The 27,749-nt window shown below is 36.2% G+C and overlaps 1 protein-coding gene across 11 annotated transcripts in view; it reads left to right on the top strand.

Annotated features, from left to right (window-relative positions):
* Window positions 1-27,749, top strand: part of ADGRB3 (adhesion G protein-coupled receptor B3) — a 447,992-nt gene that overhangs the window by 356,948 nt on the left and 63,295 nt on the right. The gene's annotated exons all lie outside the window — the stretch shown is intronic.

Here is a 27,749-nt window from a genome sequence, read left to right as displayed (position 1 = left end):
AAAAGTTCAAAGGCTCAACATCAAAAGCACAAATTCTGGTTCATTATAATAGTTGTAATAGGATTGTGCTACAGTGTTTTTGTCTTTTTATTAACACACTGGTACTCGAAAGGCAAGTAGAAATTGCTTAGAAGTTGGAGTACGATTCTTGAAAATGTGCAGAAACAGACATCATAACGAGCCATAGAACAGTTAGATCTCTGACTGATGTAGCTATAAGAAAGTAATAACCCTGCATACCTCACTTAGTGATGTATTGCTGATTAATAATAATCTGTTCTCTGAACATCATTGGCATTTGTGCCTCTCCTGTAGAACAGCAGGATTGTCAATGTTTTGAGGAATCACTCAGTGCCTGGTGCTGCTAGGCAGCTTTCACAAGTGTCAATGAGTGGTTGCTTGAAATCAACCATAACTACAGGATTGCTTGGAATAGAAAATAGGATATAGTTGGTTAACTGGGCAATATGTGATAGAATGCTGTGAAGTTTTGGAGTAAGCAAGTGCTTGTAAAGTAGTTTTTTTCCTACCATGTTAAACTATGTAATGCACTGCTCATCTTAATTTTTCTGATATCAAATGAAAAAATGTTCGTCATCTGCTGTAGGAACTGATATTTCTACAACACACCTGCAATTATAATCATTACTTCTTCTCAAATAAGTGCTTAGCAGTTTAGCTGCCAGAATTCTCATAAATTCAATGCAAGTCACATAGCTGTACTTTGTAAAACACATCCAAACCAAGCACAGTCATTTCCAGCACATATGGTAACAAAATTATTGAAGTCAAGATATTAATATGCTTTTAAAATTTTGAAAGTGTATAGAGGTAAAAATAAGCAAAATATGGATTTCCAGAAGAAAGCCATGTAACTCTCACAGATTTTATTCAGGGAGGGAAAAGCAATGTACTAACAACTTCAGTATAACAGAGTACAGAATTAATCCGACCTGGAATTTCATACATAGTCATATATACTATTTTATTATGCATTTCAAGAATAGATACGGTTCAGTAGATGCAAGTTCCTGTGTACATTGCCACAGTGGAATCAGAGTTTGAGGGCATCAGAACAACTATGTTGGCTAACACATTTCCTAGATATGCTGGCAGCCTTTCTCTGATACTTGACTCAGGGAGCTCTGAGCTGAAACATGCTCTTAATCCAGTTCCTTTCTATTAATCTTAATCTCTTTGAGCTCCCTCACTTCTGCTTCCTGAACTTCTCAAAAGACAGATATTACACTGAGATATTTCTGAGACCAACAGTTCCAAAAATGCAGATTTCAAAGGAAATAATTGACAGAAAAAGCACATCACGAGGTTTATACTTTTAATATGCAGTCTTAAAAATTACTGTAAAATAGCAATTCTTGCAACACTTGTCTTTTTTTTTAAGCCCATATCTTGCTTTTGATATATCTACCAACCAGGAATTTATAGCCAGGGAGCACCTCAAAAGGATCAAAGGCAAAATACATCTGTTATATCTAGCAAGACGTCCCTTATTACAAACCAAAACTATTTTTATCACAATGTTGACTGATACATGAATATATTGCAGCTCTAAGAGGCTGGCCTATGAATGCACCATCAATAAAAATGGCCAGCTAACACCACTGTTTAGTGAAGATTCACTCAAATAAAAGCAATCATATCTGTGTATGACTTCTCTGTGTTTGTAAGTAGGGATGTGTATAGGCATCAGGTGTATTTGAATTCAAGTTCTGATTTTTTTCATTTTCAAGATAATATATGATCCCAAGAAGTGTTTGGTTTTTAGTCTATACATCTAGATTGCAGTACTGGCAACTGTAGGAAAAATTATGTTTTCATTTTCTGAGCTGGAAAATTAAAGTCGTACATGAAAACTTTAGAAAGAGAATCAAAAAATTAAATTAAAAATATCTTAGATTTGTTTCTGAGATTTTATTATTTACTGGAAGTGAAACTGTTTGAGGTTTTTAGTGTTTGAAAGTTTTGGTAGAAATCTCGGGAATATTTTATTAAGACAATATAATATCCAAGTCAGCAAAAATTGTTTGATGAATAAATGCTGAAGTAGTATTTTATGGCAAGAGGAGCTCTTCTTTTTTTTCTTAATGTATTGGAGAACATTTGAGAAACATAATATGCCAAGTCTGAATTTGTTTACTGTGTTCCGTTGTCATTCTTCTGGTTACACTATTCTTACCTTATTGGGGTAGCTAGTTAACATCCACATGATGATGTTAATATTCACAGTGCTGAAGCGTATCCCATTTCTCTGTGCTTTAGTTTTGCTCTGAATTGAAATTGTCTGTATTTCTATATTTGTGTATATTTGCTTTTTGAGTAGTCCTCATAAATGTCATCAAAGCTGAATTTCAGTTTAAAGTTGAACAGTATGTAAATTTAGCATACTAAAGATATATTTTTGCAAACAGCATATTGTTGATTTGTTTGCAGTTTGTGGGTTTCTTTATCTGTATTAAACACTTCACAAACTACTTTTATTAACTTCAGTGCTATTCAATCTCCAAGAAATTTCTGCAGCTTGTTTTAATTACACCCATTGACATCTACGACATAGAGGAAAACACTGAGTGTCTTGGTCTAGATAAGCACAGTTTTTTTTGGTATTTTCTTTCTGGTTTTAAAAATATCATAGATATTCTATAATGTTAGGTTTATCTCTGCTTTTTGAAAGCTGAGTATATCATCAATGTTTTTGCAAAAGCTTCTTTTAGTGAATACTGAGTAAGTTTGAAAATTGCTTTCTCTTTGGTTCTACTAAGTTCTGTCCTTTTTTCAGTAAAATAGATTGCCTCCCATGGTCAGAAATTGACAAAATATTTACTGAGGACATGTAGAAGGGATTTATATTTTTTCAGGCTCCAAAAGATTTTCCATTTCACATATTACCTGCTTAAAAGTGATGGTTTTTGTCCATTTTAAGTAATCTGAGGATAGCAACAGTAGAGCAGAGGTCTAGGTCGTGGATCATTTCAGCTCATTTTAGAGTAGTTCATGAGGGAACTCATGGAGGGGAGTTGGGTTTCCCTTGTAAGGTTTGGATTGAGATAGCAGAACGCCTTTTGTCAACAGAAAAGCTTTGCCCCTTTGTTCCTTCTTGGCAAAACATGTTCTGCATTTTGTTGAAGGACACAGCTGAGAAATGTTCTGATTTTTTCATTGTTTCCCTAAACCTTGGAAAACACAGAACTTTGTTCAAAGCTTTCTTAATGTTTCAGACTGTGTAAAAGATTTCTGTTCTGTCAGATCCTGTTTTGAAATACAGGTCACTGAAGGCTGAAATTACAAAAATATTATGAAATTAATTATGTATCTTGTTTAAGTATAGTTGGTGTTATACTGTGCATGAGAAGCATATTAATTTACTTTAGTACTTCTTTATGTCTCGTTTTCTTTCCACTGTTAAATGTTAGTCACATAATCATATTTAAACTTGACAATATGCAATTGCTACACTTTAACAACTGAATTTAGTTTTAACTCTGAAATTAAGCGTCCTGAATTAAGGAAGGGTAAAACTTCTAATGTATAACCTAATTGCTAAAATATCTGTTATTTCACAAAACCTGAGGGACGTCCCTAGCATCTACAAAAGCATTACTTTATAGATTACACTTACTTCAAATAAAAATATTTACTTTGAAGAGACTGACAGGTATTTTTAGGAAATATCTATCAATGATTTGTAGCTTTCACTATATCATAACTCTTGCTATCTTATGTTTCCTAATGTTCTTCTTGCCATCTAGAAAAATGGCTATATTTCTTCTATATGTGGGCCTTTAACATTTAAGCTATAAACTTTTACTAGGCTTCTGATCTCATTTAATGAATAGATTTCCTACCCCCATAAGTTATTGATTAGTATTATGTGGATTTTTTTTCATAAATTCTCTTTCCTTTTGTATACATTCAGAGAATATCTTGGTTTGTTCACAGTTTTGCCTAAACAAAAACACATTTGCTTTTTGATATAAACAATTCCTGTGTATTTATTTTTCCTGTGAAGTAAACAAAGCTAAATACGTTTTGAAAAAAAAACAATAGAATTCCTTATACATATGAGGAAAAGTTAACTATTTTCTATATAATCTGATACTGGCTATAATTAAGGGTTCATTGCTGATATTTGGGTCACTTGTGAAAAAGTGTCATATTTTAAAATATTTTTAAAGCATGCTTTAATAATGCTGTATGACTCAGTGCATTTTTAGCCATAGTCAGATTTCTGTGTATCTGCTATGGAAAGAGTAGGGAAGATGTTAATGCAAGATTTAGTAGCCCTGATATTCTGTGTCATTCATGTTTAATTGCAAAATCCAGTTTATTATGCTTACTATTGTATTTTGAAGTTCATGTCTTAGACCATAGCTTAAAGGATATGAAAAAGGCCTGTCCTGATCACCATTACATAAACTGTCAGTAGCCTGACATTGTAAACAAGCAAAACCCCATGAAAATGTGTAGATAATAAGATTAGAATGTTCACTAAATAGACTGACTGGACAAAAATAACCCACTTTTAGTATTTTTTTTAATAGAGGTGTTATGTTGAAAGAAACAAGTAGAAGTGGAAAGAAGCTGAGAAGCCAAACATCCCATTCCCATAGCACTCTGAAGTAGCTGACTGCAAAACTGGAGCTCCCTCAGGTTTTGAGAGACGGTGGGTGGTGGGATCCCCTGAGAAACCTGCAAATGTTCAGGTGATACTAATGCTGCCTTTAACCACGTGCCTCTTGCCCCATATCTGCCACTGACTTACAGATGCAGGCATCGTGGCAATATATCTCCTAGGAAACAGCGGGGGAGACCTCAGAGCAGATGGAATGAACAGAGAAATGATGCTAACACAGCATTAAGGTTGTTTTAGAAAATCAATGAGGAAGTAGGGAATTCAGTATGTCAAGCAGTAGCACTCCATATTTCAAGTCTTTCTGTAGAACTTCAAGGGAATACCCTCCATTTAAGAGGCTGAAGCCTGGGAAAATATATCCTTCCATTTTTGTCAGTATCTGACTTCCAAATTAACACCTACTCTGCTGATTGTCTTTTTTTTTTTTTTTTTTTTTTTTTTTTTTTGTGCATGTAACAGCTTTTTGAACGGCTGACCCAGAGGGTCTCTGGTATGGGCCATCCATCCCAGACACACAGCAGTGAATAGGTCAGGAGTCAGAGTGCACTGCACCATACACATCTGTCTGCCATGTGTTTCAAAACCCTGAAACAACAAAAGGGAGAAAAGCCAATTTAGCTGAATAACTATTACAGGGGTAGGTCTGTTTAAGCAATGCTGTTTTACCATGCCAAATTCTGACAAAACCTGTTAACATCAGCTGAATTAACTACCTGCTTTTAGATTCTCAAGAGAACCTCTGGGAGCAGATCTTTCTTACCCAAGATCACTAAACATTGTCATTCATGTTACTGTTACCTGCCTCGGATGAGAAGGTAACATTCTTCTCAAAAATGCCTGTCAGACTCTTTCTCAAAATACATCCACTTTATCATTCACTTTGCTATATCTAAACAAAACAGACATTTTGATTGTAAGCAGGTTACAGAGAAGAAATTGGTTAGATTTTAGGTGCATGTGTTCTCTGTCTCCTATCCCCAGAACCTTTTAAAAAGCTTTTAGAACTACTTTAGAATCCCAAAACTGTTAAGGTTGGAAAATGTATCCAACTTCTTTCTCAAGGCAGGGTCAGCTGTTAGGTCAGAACAGTTTGCTCAGGACTTTTTATAATGGTAAAGCCTTGAAAACCTCCAGGCATGGAAACATCACATCTTCCTTGGCAAGCTTGATCCACAGCTTGACTGTCCTCACAGTCAAAATGTATTTCCATATACCTGGGATGCATCTCCTCTTGTTTCTTTATGCCCATTGTCATCCCACTACACATCACTGTGAAGAACCTGACTTCATCTTGTCAGTGACCTATCTGTAGGCACTGACAGTTTGCTCTGAGATGCTGCTACCTCAGACTTTCCTGAGGTAACTCTCTGCTGTCCTACTCTTCCCAGAATTGTGTGTTTTTTCCTCCTTGATCTTCACAACCTGTTTAGAGTAGTTTTTTCTGTTCCAGAATTCACCCCCACAGCTCTAAGAAAAATAGCTCATTCTCTAACAAACACCTTTCTGAATTATTTCAGACGATCTGTTGATGACTCAAGCAGCTATTTTTGGGCTTCATACCTTTTTCACACCTCTCTTTTGCCTAGTTTTTGAATTTCAAGAGAAATAGAGAGGTAGTCAATGGGAAATAGAACAATCTACAAACAGTTAAATGTTCATGTCTTTCACTTACATGATCTTACTTTTAAGAAAGAGGAAGCAATAGACAATTCTAAGCAACAGTAAAAATTATTTTAATAATGTAGTTACCATGGCAATTAACATCACAAGACTAAAGGGTTTAATTAAGTATGATAACAATAGCAACATCAAAACCAAGTTACTTGGTTATTTTCATTGTAATACAAAAGTTGAACTTCAAATGAATTTTCATATGTGAATTACCCTTTCCAAGAATCTAGGCATAGAAAGTCTTTGTCACACAAACCTAAACAGATACAGAAACACAATAAGATTTGTTTTTTTAATAGATACCTGATAAAATAATACATCAAAAATCACAGCTCTGAGATAAATGCAACATAAATCTTCTGCCCTAAAATAGTAATTATTACATCATCACTCCTTCTGTGTAACAGAATGAAACAACAGAAAACAGTCAGTTTTAAAGGTCTATTATTTAACAAATAATAGTGTAAATAGTGCAAAAGATTGTCCACCTATTGTACTGATTTTTATTTATACATCACTACAACTCCCTGTTGGGTCTGCATATTTTTAGGAACATATGGTATGCTTTAACCTTGACATGTACTATGAAGTTCATTTGTACAGTTTTGCTTTTATTTTCCTAGGTCACAGTTTTTAGGCCCTATATCTTGCAATCACAGCAGTGAGAGCATTTTAACAGAAAATGACTGTTGGATTGATCTGATTCTCTGAGTGGTCTGATTAGAGTTTCATTCTCAATTCCACTTTCTATCTTTTCTTTAAGGTGATGTTAAGTGAAATTTCATGGGAAGTGGGACAAGAGTATGCAAATCTCTGTTCCAGCCTGAGGTTAACAATAAGATGGAAAGACAAGGATGGTCACATGAATTCTGACCTTTCCTGCTTTTTCTTTCTGAGAAAGAGATGGTGGTCACTATGTGCCCAAGTCAATGGAGTCAGCATTCAGCAAGTGTGATCTGAGCATATTTATGACATGAGAAATACCAGTGCTGGTAGACTCTCTGAATTACAGTAGGGTTTTGTCATGAGAGGGATGCTCAGCTTGTCAAATAAAGGGACACTCTTAGGTATGTAAGAGTGACCCAAAATTATGTACCCAAAATAATGTACCTAGAGATCCTCTTGATACTAATGTAAAAGGCATGTAATGCTTCTAATTTTGGACTGCTGCTGAAACATGACCTTTTTAGACTTGTTTTCATGGACATACATGCTTATTTTGTTGAATCTCAGTGAGTCATACCATAGACATTAAGCCTGGTACTGACAAATTTGACGGTAAATGTGCTCTGGTATTTTTTCTCTTCTAATGGTTTTGTCAAAATTCATATCAAATTGACATTTTGGATGAATAAGTAGGTATTTTGTGTAATTTAATAGAAAGTTATGCTCAGAATAATTGATGAAAGGAAACTGCAAAGGTAAATCTACAAAACATGCATTTGGCTATAATCATGGACATTTTTAATGAATGTAATTGTAAAATTTCCAGAACCCTGCAGGGAAGTGTACATGTTTGTAACAAAAAGGCCTCAAGCTGTTAAAGCTGATAGAATTCCTGTAATGTCAAGAAAGTTCAGTATGCAGTAGACTTCTGGGTTTAAAAACAGGATGGAAAACATGTTAGTATCTTTCTCTCCTGAAGAAAATGGAAATATATCTGGCACAAGGAGTCCAGCAGTTGGAAGGAAGTATGAATAAGTTTGGCACAAAATGTTGTTCCATTAGTAAGTGATTACATTTCTGTCTCTAATTAGTGGCGTGGCATATAATTTGTGCTCTGTGCTTTCCATTTAATGAAAAATTGCATTTGCAACCTATCACATATTTGCTAAATAATTTCTTTAAGCTAGAAATCTAAATGGATGTATTTTTCTTTAAATACCACTTAAAGTTAGGTGAAAGATTAAAAAGAGAATGGCTTCCTTAACAAGCTTAGCTGAGCCATATAGGACAATAAAACCTCATGTGTCAGAATGTACAGCTGTTGAAACTTGGGATTTAAAAAGATGGGATTAATTGTAAAGCTGTTGTTATTTGCAATGTTTAGATATTACACTTCTTATATTTAAGAGGGCTTTTAAGTCTCTGTCTTTTTCTGTATATCCTCTTATGTCAAATCAATCAGAATTCATGCTTGAGTATTAGCAATTTAATTATTGCTATAAAACCTTAATTTTGACACTGCTTATATTTTAAAGTAAATACAGAATAGTAATAATATTTTACTGAACTGAATGATCCGACAAGGCATAGCAGTTGTGCTACAGTGGAAGAAAAATGGTTTTTCTAGGAATAATTGTTAGACCTCGGTATCAGGTCAGCATTAATGATGGACAAGAACAGTTGTTAGACTCAGTTTCTCTCTTGTAGTTATTCAGAAACTGCAGCTGATAAAAATCACTGCAGAAACAAATATGTAAGACTTAAACCTGATCAATTGTTTGCTTTCATTCACTTCTAAAGGATTCTTCCTTTGGGAAAGAGGATTCAGCAATAACACCTAACACTAGTAAAAACATATTCTAGAGAGTTTTTTAAACAATAATGAGAAGACTCAGTCATAGTCCATGAATACCTAAAGAATGTATCTGTCCTTGTTAAATATTAGGCATTAAACAATCAAACATATCTTTTTAACTGTAGGAAATTTCCTGCTGATTGCAAATAGGAAGTGTTCAAAGCTTCAAGTTGTGGCATTAATCTCAGTGCACACATTTTTCCAGTAGCAAATGCAAAGCCTGGAATGAATCAGAACTAAGCCAAATTGTGTTGCCTTGCAGTTGCCATGGCTAGGAGCATGCACACAAGTTATTGATACAGCTCATATGACACGCGTTATGCCATGATGACTTCATTATGTGCTGGAGCCTCTGGAGATCTCAGCTCATTGAAATTTCAATATTTCAGTGGGTAGGTATGATGAGCAAAGCAGAGCCAAAGAAGCAAATCCGGATTTTATTTGTTGGCAAAGGAACACTACAGATTTGCCATTCAAAGTTTGTATATGCTACACTCAGTGCAACTGGACCTTGGTATCTGTCAGTGACACTCTCCTAGTATTAAATAATAACTCAGATGGGCTTTTCTAATCTCAGCTCATGGTCCTTCTGTTTTCTATATTTAAACCTGTCATCTTATGTCATCTAGAAGAACTGGTTTAGGGCACTTGGATTCAGTTGTCTCCCTTAGAAACTGATGGGCAGAAATCTGCTAGTGCGCTGCAAAAGCTTAAACTTCTGGAAGGAATTTGTCTAAATGGTGTTGAAAACTAGGGAATAAGGAATGGATGATAACGAATGCACAAACAGGTAGCCCTCCAGTGCAGTCCCTAGCTTCCTTCTTCTCCAAACTTCTTGTTAGGCTCATATGTATGATTGTCCCCTGTGGCAGTCTGGTTCTCTCACCATGATCTGCAAGAGGCTTCTGCTTCCTGTAGCTTTTAAAATATGAGAATAGATCTATAATAAAACATTAGCCAGAGTGCTCTAAACCTGTATGTATCAGTAGGTTTAGAGATGCTGCTTCATGTTCAGAGGATTTTAGTTGTTGGCTCTGCAGGCAGAGTTATCTGATCTGTGCAGGTCGCAGAGCATCAGTAAGGGAATTCCCTGCAGAGGAGCAGAGGGAAAACAAATAAACTTTCCAGAGGTAATTTGGTTATATCATGTCATCCAGAGTGTGATGGACATGGATATAGCCTGCAAGACTTTGCACTGCTAAAAATGTTATCTAAAATGTAACATTTTATACTTGCTAATTTTAGTTGCCAAGATGGATCTGAGAGACATAAAGCATTAATTATTAATTATTGTTGTTGTTGATAAAAATAAACCTATCATTAAGGCACTGAGAGTTTTTCCAACATCAACAAATTTTCCATTTGATTTATTAATGGATATAAATATTTTTCTTTTATTTTTCCCTCTGGTCAGAACCTCAACTTATTTCATACTTGTCCCTCCCATAGGAAAAAACTTGAGTAAATGTATCAGCCTTGCACTCTTTTCTCAATGTCAGCACATTGAGATCTGCCACGTCTCCTTTAGAAACAGAGGGAGGACCTGTTCAGCTATACTAAGACTGTTTTCTCTCCATTAATGAGGAATTTGACTACAGAAATGTTGATTGGTACACAGAAGCACTGGATGTTATGAAGAAGGCTGGATGTGAAACTCTGACAGATAAAATGGAGCAAAAAAGATGCTCCATTTTCACCCAGCAGTGAGGGTAGGGTCACCTACAGGGAAGAGCTGTACCAGAAGCAGTAGTGCTGTGAAGGGGACAAACTTTGCTCTTATTGATTACAGTCACACATGAGTGGAACCAAAGAATTTTTTTTTTTTTTTTTTTTTTTTTTTTTGCATAAGCAGAGGCTTCCAACTGGTCTGGAAGTGTCACCTAATGAGCACTCCACATGTAGAGCAGATTAGAGTGGTTAAATATTTAGTCCTCAAAAGCTGATGTACCAGTGACACACATAACAGAGAAGAAAGGTCACAACTTCTACTCTATGAACTTATGCGTGCAAATAATGGTATTGTGATAAAAGCCGACATTTTGTAATTCAGGGGCTTCTACACAGGCCTTTTCCACTTTCAAATAAAGACAGCTTACAGGATACCATCTTTACCTACTGATCATGTAGGATTTTTCAGCATTTCAATTTCACTATTGAACAATTTTGTGATGACAGTAAAGCACAGGAACTCGTAGGAAAGAGAGGCAGCATCCAGCTATGGTGCTCAAATCTCTAATGGCTCTGGCCAGCTGGGCATTTCTTACAGAGGAGCCCACCATGTTCATGGACTCTTGTGGGGTTTGTCTTGCTCCAGCCTGGAATCTGACAGACAACACCTCTTTAGGGATTTACAAGTTGAAAGTTAGGAATGACACATGTGTGGTCACAAGGAGTTGAGTGCATTTCTTACTTGCCCTAAGATACTCCTTGCTCTTAGATGTTCTCTGATTTTAGTGCATTCCACATGGATAGCTCTGTGCCAGATAAAAATTCATCTTCTCCCGCTGAGGCACTTTTTTTCTTTTCTGCAGATTGTTAGTACATATTGTTTTAGATGAGAACTGTTTGCATCCCATATAAATGAAATTTTTAATGCAAGACTCAGTGAGACATAGAGCCAGGGGTTAATCATGTGGTTAGCCATGCGGTTAATGACTTAAAATAAATGAATAGATTATATTTCCTTTAAAAGGCTACTAATTCATTCTTTAATAAGATATAATTTGTATATAATAAAATGCCTGGGCTCAGTCAATGCTGCTTAGGAACAATTCAAAGTCACACACACTCAGAACAACACAGAAGCATTTACTTTCCATCTGAAGCTGTATGGTAAAGATCTATGTTTCTTTGAGCTTTATGGGACATGTTGCATTTTGCTTAATATTTTTATGGTTATTTAGCTTTCAGAATAACAGAATCTAAATTGGAACAGAGCTCAAAGCATTTCAGAAAAAGAATGTTTATATATGCTAATGACTTCCAATTAGGAAGAAAAATACTAGAAACTAAGATAATGTGTTACTAGCAATACAGTTACTGTGTCTTTAGTTGTATGCAGCCATAGAGAGTTTGACTGGAGAAGAGCTGACCAACATGCTCAGTAGACAAGACAGCCACCCATTCCTCTCCTCTTGAGCACCAAGGAAAAATCCTTCTTGTGAAAACAGAACTGTGGTACTTCCAGCTCTGGAGAGAAGGGAGTCACAGTAAAATTATTTTATTTCCTAGTGTGAAAAATGTAGGTAACTGGTGCTACATTGACAATTGGACTTGATCATCTCAGAGGTCCAAGTCTACCAATTCTATGATTCTATGATTATTGGGCAGGAGTAAGTGTGTAATGTCTTTCACTGGCTGTTGGAGAGGAGAAAGAATTTTTCAGCTGGACTGTCTTGTTAGGAGCCAAGCACCACTTTGCATTGCTCCTGCTCTGGAGCATGGTCCTGATTTTAAAGGTTGCATTTTCCATTCTTATTAACTTCTTTTAAGGAGTGTTCATAGTGACTGGAGATTTCTCTTTCAGACCTGCATGTGGAAAAAATAATCTTTTTTCGAATTAAACACTAAGAAAGAAAAAATACTGTTGCATAGTCTCTGATTTCATCAGTTGTGATTTCTTCTTCTTTTCTTCCCTTCAGTTCTTTTATATTGTTTCTTCATTAATTGCTTGCCTTGCTTTTATGATTTGTGATCTTATGCTTTTGGTCTGGCTTTTCTCATCTGTTCTGTTGTTTCATGCCAGTTCTTTGTCATCCAACATTATGATCAAAGCTGATATTTGGGAATTCATGGAGTTCTACACAGGGCTTCTCCATTTCCAAATAGACAGCTTAAAGTGTACCAGCTTTGCCTTCTGATCATATAGGTTTTCTTCAGTATTTGTATTTCACTGGAGAAAACTTTTCTGATGGTAGAAAGGAACTGAAACTCATAAGAAAGAGAAGTAGCATCCAGCTACAGTATTCAAGTCAACTGGGCATGTTTTGTTTCCAGATCATTTCTTATAGAGGAGCTCATCACATTCCTGGACTGTTGGAGGCTCCAGCCTGGACAATGACAGAAGCAACTTCCTTAAGGATTTACATATTAGAAGAAGGAAAGTTCCTTCTCTGTTCTATTTCCACCCCCTTTTTCTGCCTCTCTTTAATTTTCTAAGTTAAGAGCCAGAGATCTTCCTACTCACTTTGTCCCTCTACATTTCTTGTCCAATTTTTCACTTGACTGTCAATCTTCTCAACAGATAATCTCTTTAGAGTAATGGCTATCCTCTTCTGTTATTGCCTTCAAATTATCAAATTCCCTTTCTCAGTGAGGATAAGTTGAACATTTCAAGCTTGGTTATAAAAACTGAATGCAGTAGCTCTGCCTCATAGATAGAAAAATGAGAAATAAAGGATGGTTATGAGATGTGGTAGCTCAGTAAGACTCTTATGATGTGCCAGTGGGACATATATTGTGTACAAGGAGTTAGTTCTCCATTGCAGTGCTTCTCACAAGAAATGCTTTGTTCTTCTTTCTGTTATTGAGATATAGTTTCAAAGGCTGTGGGGAGCAGAGATTATAGCACTATTTATACTTAATATAGAATTGTAGTGTGCAATGATGTCGTATATTTTTTTGTCATAGATTTTGCAAATTTGGAATGAATTAAGGAGGCTTCCACTCAAAATTGACTAGCCCTGGCTAGGGGTTATGTCCTAAGCTAGACAGCAATCTAATGCATCACTGACACTCCTGCAGCCCCATGGCACAGAGTAGGACTGAGAAACGGCCTCATGCACAGGTACAAAATAGCCTAATGATGTAAGAGCATGTTCTGAAGTCCCTTCAGGAAAATATCCATTCTGGCATGTGACTGTCCTGTTCCTGTGTGGCTTTATGCTATTATGGGAAATCACACTATATAGCATTTATTTCTTTAGGAAGCTGACCATCAGTATCTCCCTTGCTGTACTTGTGTCTTCAAGTACTCTGTTATATTCTAAAGTAGGCCAGGTATTCTTCCCTTAATTTGTGGCCAATACTACCTTCTAAAAATAAAATCTACTTTTACAAAATTGTGGGAGTTTTTTTAACCTGTTAACAAAATGAAACTTTTTAAAGAGACAAAACTTAACTCAGTGAATAAAGAAAGAGATTGTTTATTAAATACCCACTTTCCAGGCTGATCTTAGGCCTTTTTTATCTCTGTGTTATCAGAGATTGAGAACATTAGATTGATGCTCAGAACATGATGTCATTTCCATGTTTGTCCGTCTACCTTTTAAAATCAATGTTAAACTATGGGCTGGTTCAAGAATATTGAACAGGATTGTTCAACTTATACCTGCAGCCAGTAAAGCCTTGCAAAATGGGAAAAGTGTAACAGCAGAACTACTTGAAGACCATCACAATCAGCACACATCAGTATGAATCACTAGGTAAAGTGAAAAATGGTGAAAATCAGTCCTGAGGTATTATTCAACTCCTTTGCATTCCTTTCAAAATGTAAACAGGCCTTAAAGCCTCTGCTGCCTAGTTAAGCAGTTAGTTTACAATTGCTTTTTTTCAAGAGTTCAGCACAAAGTAGCTTGAATACACTGGCAAATATATCCTTCTTCATTTCTTCTAGCTGCTTGTCAAGGAGTAATGGAATAGGTGCTGTTTCCTTAGTTTCTCTAATTCTAAATATGGGATTTCTTCCCTCCCAGGTCTCATTTAGGGGCAGATTTTCCATACAGTGCTTTCTAAGTTGCACAATACCCCCAGATTATAATGGGGGCTGTGTAGCATGAAATCCTGCAGAGCTTTAAAATTTAACTTAAAAAGCCTGCAGTGCTTTGGAAATAATGGCTATTTATTTAGAAATATGTTGGAGCAAGAGTGGCAAAAGGCCCAGGATTTTCACAAATATTTCTGGGACAGGATTAGGGCGTTCCAGACAGGACCCATTCAAGGAACACCATTTTGCATTGACTATGGCTGCCAAAATAACAGGATACCATACATTTGCTATACTTTTGCAAACTTTTACAAAAGAGGTCATAAAAACCTAACAGTGGCAGATCCATCACAGAAGCAAAATTTATATTTTCATTGTATTAACTTGCTTTCCTGTGGGATGCTCTTCTTTGCAATGCATATAGCAATCCTTTTTGGTTTTTAATTGTTTTTAAGCCATCATTTCTAATGGGACAGTTTTCTGTATCCTGAGTTATAGTGGATTTGAAATTAAAAGATCTAACCATTTGTACAAAGTTATAGTAAGCAGGACGTTGAATCAACAGAATGTGATAGTCAATAGCATCTACAACTGAATCAGATCATAATTCTTCATGCCCTTCCAAAGCTCTGGGACCTGTGCAAAAATTCCATTCAAGATAGGTCATCTGTTGTAATGATTGTGGCAAGGTTAAAAAAGCTGAAGTAACCATTATCACACTGCTGTGTGAACCAAATGGTTTTTAAGTCATTGTTCCTCAGTAATTCACAGTCTACATACTTAACACCGTTATGAAAATTCCAGTAATTCACAGTCCACATATTTAAAACCCTTTTGAAAATTTTGCATGTTTCTTTCAAAAGGGTAAATATTTCGTATTTCTATTATTCTTAAAAAAAAAAAAAAATATTGTATCCTTGTTTTAGATTCTTAGGGATTGTGCAGTGAATCTCTTGAAAATACAGAATTCCAGAGCAGTTTGGAATAAATTGTAAAAAACAAAAACTCCATTAAATCCTATGGAATTTTCTTTGTGAATGTATATGTGTGTACATTCTTTGTGAATGTACATGTGTGCCTGTGTACACCGATATGTGTAGGATTTTCCAAATACGAATCTGTCATATAATATTTTTTAAATACACAACTTTGTTTAGTTATGATGGGATATATATGAGAGTAGAATACAATTCATTAGTAACTAGATCAAACAGGCACAGAACCCTGAAGTCAAAATGCAACATTGATGCATTTCCGATATGAGCGAGTTATGTAAACAAAGATAATGTGCCAGATACATATAACCAATTCACAAAAATGTCTGAACACAGAGATATGGGGAATCTAGTATTCCATCAAAGGTAGTATGCTTTATTTTATTTTTTTCCTTTGTTTGAAGATATGTTTGAAAATAATGAAAATGGCAATTTTCTTTTGAAATCAAAGCAAAAAAATTTGTTTAATATTGCAATATTGTAATGCATATGAATTCTTAAAATTATTTATATATCTCTTCAGTCTCATATGAGATTAGTATCAACCAAATAGCAGAATTCAAATAATAAGCCTTGATTAGTTCAGAAATATTTTAGAGTTAAAAATAATGTTTAGACTTTTAAAGAGGGTGACAGTGGCAGGTGAAGTTTTTACTCAAACAGCACACTTGATATCTTTCTACATATTTGACACCTGGTTCTATACATCATGTGTTTTCCTGTATCATTTGTCTCACATTCATGAAATTTTAGTTTTTGTTAGAAGTATCAGCAGTTTTTATGGCTATAAGAAACTGTGAACATGTTACAGATGTGTGGGCAAGCAGCTTGAATTGATCTTATTTTTCACAGTGATGCAGCTGCTTTTCAGTGATCTGAGAATCGAGTCGTGTCTTATGTTAAATAGTCATGATATTATATCCAGATGAATTTATTACTCTTTATATTAATTTTTTTCTGTGAGCAATCACAATACTGACAAGGCTGCCATATTCACATTTTTAAGCAGCTGGTGGGGCTAATTTGCCTAAAGGCTCCCAGGGGACAGTGGGTGTTCCAATCCTTCCACAAAAAGAAATGACAAGCTGGGCTCTCTTAAGTGACTGTGCCACTTTCTTTATGCTTCTAGATTCCTCCATCTCGGCAGGAGAAGCATTAGTATAGATTTGCAATCTACTATTGAACTGATTTCAGTTTGCAGCTTTTCTATTACTGCTCTTACCATGTATGAGCACCAGTTCTTGTAACATGGAGGACTTTAGCCCGGTTTTCATTACCTTATCTGTCTTTAGGGTAGAAAGAATTGATTTATTTATTAATCTAACTAGAGAATTTAGTATGGTTTTTATCATTTAACTTGGGTTTTCTTAATAAGAGAGTATTCATAACTTACTCATTTCTTGTAAATACTGATATTCAAGCACACTAGTCATGAAATCCACTTACATTGTGGCAGCTTAACTTATAGTAGCAAAAGATACCACAGATGCAACGACAGGGAGCTTTAAAATTGTTTGTATTTTAAGTATTAGGCACATTCCACAGGGCACATCCCCAATGATATGTGTGAAGTATCACTCGAACTTTAGTAGTCTAGACTAAATGAAGTTAGTGAGAACTCTGTGCCAACTCTAATAGCTTCATGACTTTGTCCTTTCTGGAAGGACTGAAACACTTGAGGTTACTGCACTGTATTTGAAAATTAGGTCCAGACACTTTTAATTATTTTTTTTTTAAAGAATATTTTTTTTTTATATCTTATGACTTCCAGGTTCTATGTCAGACTTGCTTCAAAATGTTCCCCTCTATGGATTTGAACTGCTCAGCATTTTGCTTTTTTGCTTGCCTCCAAACCCACGTATGATACAGAAACCAGATATTCCCCCAAGCACCAGCTCTGAAGGGCTCAACCTCCCAACAAAAAAAAAAAAAAAAAAAAACAAAAAAAAAAAAAAAAAGGAAAAAACACCACTGCTTTTTTTTTCTCCCTTGAAGCTATGCTCTTGCTAAAGGGATAAATTCAAATTTTCCCACTGTCAAGTTTTGTACTACAGGTATTCATGTTAAAATATACTGCTTTTCTGAAACCAGTGGAAGGTAAAACTCAGGGCTAATTTATACAAAGCAGCATCTGTGGAATTCAAATGCTAACTTGAGATAATTTAAATTTTTAAAACTGTTTTTCTCTTCTGATCTTGTGTGAAACCAAACTGCCTGTCAGTAACACCTTCTTAAACGAGGATTATAACACACCAAGCATTTATTCATGGAAGTGTTGATATTAATTATCTTTCCATAACAGGAATGTGCTGTTGGTTGCCTGTAATAGGATTTAATCATATTTAGAGAGTTTTCAGTCATCAGCTGCACTCCTTCAGCAGCAGTTAGGCTGGTCCTTGGTCAAGGATTTGTACACAACCCCACTGGTCCCAGTGATGGAGTGCTGCATCCAGGGCTGCCTTGGGACTGGTGCACAGCTCTGCTCCCTGGCACGTGGAGGAACTATGGAGGAATCCCATTTTTCACACCAGCTGCTCATCAGTGTTATTTTATAACACTGCTTTCTGTACACACTTTGTGACAAAATATGACCGTTAAAATGGTATATTTAACATACATGATGGATTTGTTTAGATTCTTAATCTCAGTGTCAAGTTTCGTTTAAATGAAAAAGAAATCAAGGTGATAAAGCTGTTGACATTCACATTCTTTCTAAATTTTTACCATTACTGTCTTTCTCTTGTGATGATATGCACTGAGATAAAGAAATATACTTTTAAAATTTGAACTTTCACAGTTTTGGTTCAAGCCAGAGCTTTTATAGATTTCCAATGACATAAATAGTTAAGAAGTATCATTTAATTCGCAGAAAGATAAATCTTGGCTACAGCCTATACAATTAAGCAAATGAAAGCTCCTAGCCTTATTTAGCCTTATTTTCATATATTACATAGCATTAAAGGCAACATTTTTTCATTTTTGTACAGTCTCACTCCCATTCCAGAGTTGCAGGCAAGATTATAGCAGATTTTGAAGTTTTGTAATGGATTTATTACATTTAATGACCATGCAATATATGGTTCCACAGCCTTGGCTGACATTTTGAAATTAGGCTTCCAGCAGTGAAATCTTGTCAGGGATGGGTTTTAGATTACTCAAGCTTTCAGGATTAGAGCTTTTTGTACATAATGTCAAGTACAATTGTCTGTTTAATGCTAAATGAGCATACCATTGTTAGTGCAGTAGCAGCACAGAGAACAGACTCTAGAGAGTCTAAGTTTTTGCTGACTCTGAACTTTATTATGAACCTTACTCACAGTTTTGTTCTTGAAGACATTGGGGAAAGATCCCTGTAAAGATTTTAAACACCTATTTTAAACTGGTTTTGTGTACATTACATTCGAACAAGTTATCTGAGTTATCAAAAACCCAAAATATTCTTTTTATTTAGACTTCTGCCAGCTTGTTTGCCATGTATAAATATCCCCTTTATATAGTAGAAATATAGTTGTACCTAAGTGAACTCAAACTATTATATTCTTAAAAAAATATGACTTCTTAGTAGTTCTGTCTTGTATAAGAATTTAAAATTATGACCAACCTGAAAAATAACTATGTTTTAGAGCAACAGACAAACAGACAATAAAATGTCATATGCATTATGTTTTCTCATGTTCTGCACATTAATTCGTACTGAGTTAATTTAATGACTGTCTAAAATCCCATATCTTTTGTATCCATAAGTGTTTGAGCTAGCTATGTTATTTCAGGCCCAGATCTGCAGCAAGAATTTAGGTGTTAATTCAGTAATATAGAAGTTCTTAGTCAGAAAAGCCATAGAAGCTAATGCCATCTGTGCCCTTACATAAGATGGCAAGGCTCCTCTGCTCAAAGTGTATAAATTGTTGGGAGTCCTGAAAAAGTGTGTGCACAGATATCAGTGTGCTGAGTCAGCAATGTCTAAACTGGAAAATGAGGAAGCATTGGGGAGAGGTTTGCAGGTCACCACTGCAAGCTTAGCACTTCTACTTGCTCTGAAATCACAGAGAGCCCTTTCCAAGTTCAGGTCAGCCCTCCCACTTTGTGGGGGGAGCAAGACACACATGTTTATTTCTGTCCCTGGCTCTCATCTTGCCTTGTCACGACTGTGTGCAAGTCCTTGGTTCTAATTAGACAAAACAAGATTTTTCAACCTAACCATTCATCTTTAATTTAATTGGTAATTCCACCAATAATTTATTATCTTTTTTTTTCAATTGATTAATTCCTCAGTACAGTAGAAAATAATTGATGGTTTAAGTATTTTGATACTATTTAATATTTCTTATTTTGAAGGTAAATATCCTCAGAATCTATCACTGGGAGACTGTTATCCTGTGATAACACTTTAATCCAGTGAAATCTTTAAATTGCCTTGACTCTTTCTGTTTGATTTCACCAACTACTAAACACTTTAAATATCTTTTTTCTGCTTTTTGCACCTTTTGGTGACAACATATTTTCAGCAATACACATCTAATTTTGTATGTTTGATCACTGTTCTTTAAAATGGAGCATTTTTTGTGCTGTGAGTGCCTCATGAGGCAAGACCACAAGGCACTGAGCCAAGTAGATTATTGGAATTAGCAGGCTAAATTCCATTGACTTTGCCAGCATTGGGCTAATTTCTCTAGTGTCAAACTTGGGTTATATCATTTCCTCTGACAAAGAACATCCCATCGACATACTTTGCTTTTGATTTAACAATTTTAGGTTAGTAACTAAATGTGGCTGTTCATGCTGGGGTTTTTGTTTGTTTTTTGGATTTTTTTCTGAAAAGGTACAGTTCTCTGTCATCAGAGTTAAAATGGCCAGAAGGCTGTGTCTAGCACTCCTCATAATTTCAATATGATCTTCTCAGCCCAGTGTGGTATTGTTTCAGTAGCATAAGACCAATCTCAAAGCCAAGATTATAGAAATAAGAAAAAGGGGACATTTTTCTCCATTCCCCCTCCAGGTGGGACCATAGCAGCTCTGTTTCTGACACACCAATTCAAAGAATGTTCCAACAGCCATGTGTAGACCAGCACCAAACTCATTCCAGGGAAAAGACTTCTGTGTGTGTGCACCTGTTGCATCTGTTCCTGAAGTGTGCTCTGTACACTGTCACCACACATGAAGACCCATCCTGGAACATCTGAGATTTACTGACTGCAGGCATAATAAAATAAAGGCTGCTAAATATGCACAGAAGTCTAGCGACCAGTGGAATTAAATCACACTGCTAGGGTTTCCACTTATGTGGAATAAGCTCACTCCACTATCAAAGCAGATACATAGGCTGAGGCCAGAATGGTCTGTGGTTCTTAAAGCAAGACAGAGTCCTGAAACAGAGAGAAGACACACACTAGTTTTCCACCTTTTGTGAAAGAATGTGGGGAAATGTTTACAAAGTGTCTAATTTCATAAGGATTAGGGAGCATGCATTGTCAGGGTACTGGTCACTAGACTTCTGTGAATATTTAGTAGCCTTTATTTTATCAGGCGTGTAATTAGTAAATGTCAGATGTTCCAGGATGGGCCTTCCTGTATCAGCCATAAGATTAAACCACTGGTCTTATTTTGAAAATATAGTTACAAGCAGAGCAGCAGAAGTGTGCAGGTACAAATAGCATGCAATTCATTAATGTGTAGGACCATTCTTGTCTCTTATTTTAAGTGTGAATTTTGAACAAATGATAGTACATTTTATGGTTATTATTGACTTTTTGTTTCCTCAGTGTTGAGGAAACTGCAGAGTTAAAGCCTTAGAGAAGGCAACTAACCTATTTGGAAAATACAACTTAAAGTCTTAAAAAAATTAAAATATATGTATTAAAGGCTGTGATAATTTTTGAACAGAAGGTCTTTAAGGTCTCAACACAGGCTTTTCTGGATCAGAATTCATCCCATTACTGGAAATTTGTATTAGTACAAAATTAATCAGGAATGAACAATGAACTCCAGCTCATTCCATCTCCCTTTCTTTGGCTGGATTCTCAGATATCTGAAGAAAAATGTTTTTCCTACCTCCTTTGGAGAGAGCTAACAAGTTCCCTGCCAAGGTGAGCTAGCAAGGCTTGGTTAGTATCTGTGATAGTCTCCCAGGAGTCACAGCAGATTGAAACAGTCGCCCTCTTGCAATTAACAAGAAAAGTTGCAATTAACAAGAAAAGTTGCACTAAAACTTTGTTTTAATTCATTAAAGTTCATGGGAGAATAATAAAACTAGAAAACCATCTTCTAAGTAGCACAGTATTATACCTCCTGTTTTATATTTCTATATTGATTTCAAGTTTTCCTGCACTCTCAGTTGATCAGTGAAAGTATCAATCATGGAGTTGTTTGAGGTTTCCAGTATCCTTTCCAGGTATAAAAATAATGAAGATTAAAACATTCTGACATTTAAAGGGGGGAACTCTGAAAGGATCTGTTTCTCAAAATCAAAATTATTCAGTTACTGCCAGAATATTTTCCATAAATGTCAAGTTTATTCTAAAATATCTTGAAGACAAGTCTGAGCATAAACTACTGAAATTTTAAGACGAATATTGCTTTACTGCAAATCTTCACAGCTGCTTATGACTAAAGCAGATCGATGGCAACATGTTCCTTTCAGGACAGTCTCCAGTATCTTCTACACATCTTTAAAGCTTTTCTGAGTCTCCAGCAACTGATTAAGCTTCCACTCCTCCATTTATTTGCATTCATCCCTTCTACCATGTAGGCTAACACAATAATGGAGAGAAGTTATTAATTTTAACCTGACTAACTTAAAAAAATGGAAGACCTGAACATAGCAAAGTCACAGCCACGTACCATAATATTTCAGAATGGACTTGTGCAATGACAGTTGTCATTATCCACCTCTGTATAGGCAGAAAGGTTTCTCAGTTTGTCTAATTCAGCATTACAATGGCAGGAGATACCTTTCTTTTCCATCCTATCAAACACAATTAGAACATGATGCAACTAGTGTGACTTTAGCACATTGCTAGTTTCTCTCACTCAGCTTTTTTCCCCACCTTCATCCTTTGTCAAGTCAAACAGGAAACTCATTTAGTGTCCTGCCCTGATGAGAAGAGACACCATACAAAGCCTTGTGGAAACACCTATTTAGTGATTTACAGACTTATTGCTAGTATATATGCTGGTACTCTGCTGCAATAAAGTACCTTTTCATGTTTCACTCCAAAAATACCCATTTTCAGTCTTCCCCACTGAGAAAAGATCCAGGTGTGAAATATTCCCTGAAGACACCTAGCTGCAGGCTGAGGATAAGGCCACAATGCTTGGCAAAGGAAGTGCAATTTGTCTGAGAGCCTGCTGGGAATAGGGACCCTCCTGATAAAATCCCCCATTCTAGCACTGGAGTACCTAGGAAAGCTGGCTTTTTAAAGCTGCTGGCTAAGTCTGCTGGTGCATGAAGTTTGGAAACTTCTCCCTGTTATGCCTGAATTGTTAGTGGTGTCTTGTTTTAAGGGGAGAATGCATAGCAAGCTATTGGTACTCTATCAGCCACACTCCATTACACTCCATCAACTGCTGGCAAATTTTTTTACAGCCACTCTCAATTTTCTCTTTGATCGACTGGCAAACAAGACTTATTGCAACAGAAGTATATTGAGGCTTGCAGAGTAAACTGCGTAGCAAATCTCTCTGAACAAACACCAGGCACTGACAATTCCTTGAAGCCTTAAGGTTATTTTTTCTTCAAAATTAATTTATTATACATTATATAGCTTAATTATGAGATCCCACTATCACCTTGGCTGTGTTTTTTTCATATACCAAACTCATCCTTTCCAAAGTAGAGGATAACAGTTTATTTTCACACACTTACAGACTAATGAGAGCAACTCAGAGAGAAACATCTGCCAATACTGGGAATATTGTGTTCTCTCTCATACCTACAGCTCCCTGCTTATAACAGTCTTTGTCCTTATCTTGACAATATTGTACAAGCTTTTCCATTTCAAGAATCAGACTTGCAGTTTTCTCTCTGCTTTCCCACACGTGCTGTGCAAGTAATGTTCTTTTGTGTCTCTGTCATTACAAAAATTCGCATCACTCACATAAGTAACATAAAAGTAAAACCTTGTACACTCTTTTAAAAATTAAGATGTAAAAAGATCAGATTTCATCTGGTGACAGAAAGGTAAGCTTCATAGCTCAGTACTTATAAAATCTGAAGAGTGAATGTGAATTTTCTCAGAGGGAGAGAGGCAGCAGAATTTTTGTTCTTTACACTTACAAAAGACATAATCAGTTAATATTTTAAGGACTTGATCATAGCTGCCCCTGAAGTTCTGTAATAATAATGTCTGTTAATGTCTTAGAGTCATCAGTTGAATGGTGGGACTAACTGAAGGACCTTACAGCACAAAACCCAAAATCTAACATGTGAAATATTATTTATCCTTCTTGTACAGGTCCAAAAACTATTCCCCCCCTTCTTTATAGAAGGTAAAACAAGAGGTTTCTGCCTGTTCACATGCTTGGCTGAGTTGCTGTGCAGAGAGTATGATATGATGCATTGATTTTCTTACAGAATATGATTTACATCATTTCCTGAAGACCTCATTACAAAATGTTGTAAGACTGTTGTATTAAAAAATCCAACTGATCAATAAGGAAACTTATTTTTTTGAACATTTTAAAGAAATAAGCCATATTCGTATTACATTTTTAAGATCAAGAAGGTCTTGAAGTATTTAATTAAAATTCCATATCACTAAAGACTTCGACAAGGAGAGCTTATGGAAAAACCATTAAAATCTGATTCTCATATTTGTACAGATTTGTCAATTAAACTGCACAAATAGAGTAAGAAGCAACTTAACCTCAAAACTGTCTAATTAATTGATTAAACAAAAGTCCATTTATATCTGTGAAGTTTTCTACTATCTTATGCAAGTTCTCTAACTGTGAAGCAAGGTCAGGGCTCCATAAAGCTTTCTTGCTGGTTTTGATCCATGTAAGCACATCACATTTAAGCCACAAAAGGCAAGCCAGACAACCACAACCAGATGAACAGAAGTGTCCTAAATTCCTACCTAAGCAGCAAAATTATCATAATAATTGAAAGATGTTTAATATGCCACGATCCCAGAATGACAGAATCACAGAATACACTGAGTTGGAAGGGACCCACAAAGATCATTGACTCCAGCTTGTGGCCTTGCACATGGCCACCCCCAGGCATCACACCACGTCCAACAGGGATGGCCCTCCTGGCTGCCAGGGCACTGCTGACTCATGTTCAATTTTCCATGCCCGAGACCATTGTCCAAATGCATCTTGAGCTCTGTCAGGCTGCTGCTCCCTGAGGAGCCTGTTCAGTGCCCAACCACTCTCTGGGTAAAGAACTTTTCTTTAAAATCCAACATAAGCCTCTCCTGATAAAACTTAAGGCCATTCCCTTGGGTCCTGTTGCTAGTCACCAGACAGAAGAGATCAGTGCCTGCCCCTCCCCTTCCCCTCAAAAGGAAGCTGTAGCTGCAGTGAGGTCTCCTCTCAGTCTCCTCTTCTCCAGACTGAACAGACCCAGTGACCTCAGTCACTCCTCATGTAGCCTCCTCATGGCCCTTCCCCATCTTTGTTGCCCTCCTTGGACACTCTCTGATAGTTTAATGTCTTTCTTACATTGTGGTGCCCAGAGCTGCCCCCAGCACTGGAGGTGAGGCTGCCCCAGTGCAGAGCAGAGCAGGACAATCCCCTCCCTTGCCCAGCTGGTGATGCTGGGCCTGATGCCCCCAGGACAGGGTTGGCTCTCCTGGCTCCAGGGCACTGCTGGCTCATGTTCAACTTGCCATGGACCAGGGCCCTCAGGTCTCTTTTGGTGGCACTTCTTTCCAGCGTCTCATTTCCCAGTCTGTCTGTACATCCAGGGTTGCCCCAGCCTGGGTGCAGAATCTGGCACTTTCCCTTGTTGAATTTCATATGGCTGCTGAGTGCCCAGCCCTCTGATTTGTCAAGGGAGTGGACAGATCTATTTAGTGAGACTGCAGGAGACACTCAAACATTTCAAATGAAAGTGGAGAAGATGATGTAAAGTGGGTGGACCATTAACAGAGAATGAGTACCACCCATTGACTCCCTGCAGTGGCACCCAGTGCAGTGGTGTGTTATCCATCATTCATGAAATGTGGTTTCTGGAGAAAATGCAATAACACACAGAGAATGAGTAGGAGCTAGCAGCAGAATTTGCAAACCTTAGGCTTATTGGGTCAGAATTCTGGAATGACAGGGTATCGTCCTTCTTTAATGATTACAAGACTTAATTGATTATGGTCACATCAATATGATAAAATACAAGGGTTTTTGTATAGGACATAAAATTGCAAATCCATCTTTCCAGAATGAAGCTTTAGATAAATATACCTTTTTTTTTTTTTGTCCTTCTCTGATTAAGAATCTGAGATTTCCATAGGGAATACTAAGGGTGTTTTGTTGGGTTTTTTTAATGACAGAGAAGTATGCCAGGGGCAAATGAGGCTAAAAGGACAATAGAAGAGAGAAGGAGAATGTCAGTACTGAACAGTCTGTTCAGAGGAGATTGATAGTTGTAACAGAAATTAAGGAAAGGATATAACAACAATGGTTAAATAAAACTTAAAAAGATTAAAGGAAAAATCATTTTTAAAAGAGCAAAAAACCCCATTGGTTCAATTAAAAAGTTAATGTTGATGTAAAAGGCACATAGAATTATATTAGTGCTTTAAATTGTTGTTAAACCTCTGGGAATATACAACTAATTTCAAAATTGTGCAAAGCCAGACATCAATTTTTATTGTCTTCAAGGCAAGCCTGTCGTTTTCTTTATGCAGTGGAGAATAGAGAATATAAAATTCTAGACATAAGAGATACAAATATGAAGTGAAGCAGCAGTGAAACTGTGTTTGCGTACAATAGCCCTTAACAATAATAGCCAAGTGACTTTGACCAGTGTACTTGTTAGTGTTGAGTAAACTATCTTGCCCCTTGTTTGTAATAAATTGGATGCTTTCTGTTGCTGTACAGCAAACTTTTGCATCAACAGAGAACAATACAATTTGAAATGTGAAGTCGCTAGACCAGCAAAACCAACTAATGTAGAAGAGAAAGAAACAATGTTCCTCATTTTCTTCTGTAACAGCCATCTGACACAACCATCATCCATCCATCAGTATCAGAAATGAGTTTGTAGCAAACACAAACATCCCCACCCTTACACACACACACTCTCTGGAAAGAAGGGGATTTACATGTGTAATACAGGGGGGGGTTCCAAAGGGAAGACCAAATTATTGTGGGTGCTTAGGCATCTAGAGGTGCATCAATGAAAAGTTCAGCTTATAGATGCAGATTTGGTCCTCTCATCTCTACTTTGACTTGCTTACTCTCTCATTTGTTGTGAGCTGCTACTGGCCATCCATTACAAATATAGAGAACAATTTTCAAACAAGGAGAACACTGCAGAATTTAAGACCATTTTATACACAACACTTTACATAAGGCTTTAATAGCAGTTCTTCAGATTTTTGTTTGGCACCATATTATCCATTGTTTTGCATTTAAAATTACTAGTGTTGAGCATACAAACAATATTTATTATATTGTCACCTGTACAAAAAATATTTATCTTTTAATGTTGATGCTTCTGTTATTGTCTGTGGAATGGAAATGCACACACTTGACTATAAGCTTTTTCCTATTAGATGAACTAAATTTTTCCTGCTTTTCTTAATTTTTTTTGTTTCATCTACAATGACTAAAAAGAATAATTTATCCCTTATATTTTAATAGGAAAGGTGAAAATGCTTTTGCATAATATTCCTGTTTAATTGTTCTGCACTAGCACAGTAATACATCTTGAATAGTATCAGCAGTTAAGAAGGGCAATAAACTGAAGGAATCCAGACTGTGAGGTTTCCTATATTCCAAATCCCTATTTAATTCTGTAGTAATATTTAATTCTGTAGTAATCTCACACAAGAGTGCAGGGATGAAAGAAAGGTCTTGTTTAAAAAATGGGGATCTGCCACATGCATTGCGGACATCCAAAACGTTTTAGCTGAAAGTGCTACACTATGAAAAATTGGAGTTATTTAGAAGAATTAAATAGAAGGCTTGACTGTTTACTTCCAAAGACTCCACATAACCATTTATTGTTGCTCAAAGAGGGTCTAAGTGCCACAAAATGAGAAC

The sequence above is a fragment of the Melospiza georgiana genome, chromosome 3 (assembly GCF_028018845.1).
Source record: "Melospiza georgiana isolate bMelGeo1 chromosome 3, bMelGeo1.pri, whole genome shotgun sequence".
NCBI lineage: Eukaryota > Metazoa > Chordata > Aves > Passeriformes > Passerellidae > Melospiza > Melospiza georgiana.
The sequence above is the reverse complement of the archived record's forward strand: the minus strand, read 5'-3'. Positions and strand labels throughout refer to the sequence as shown.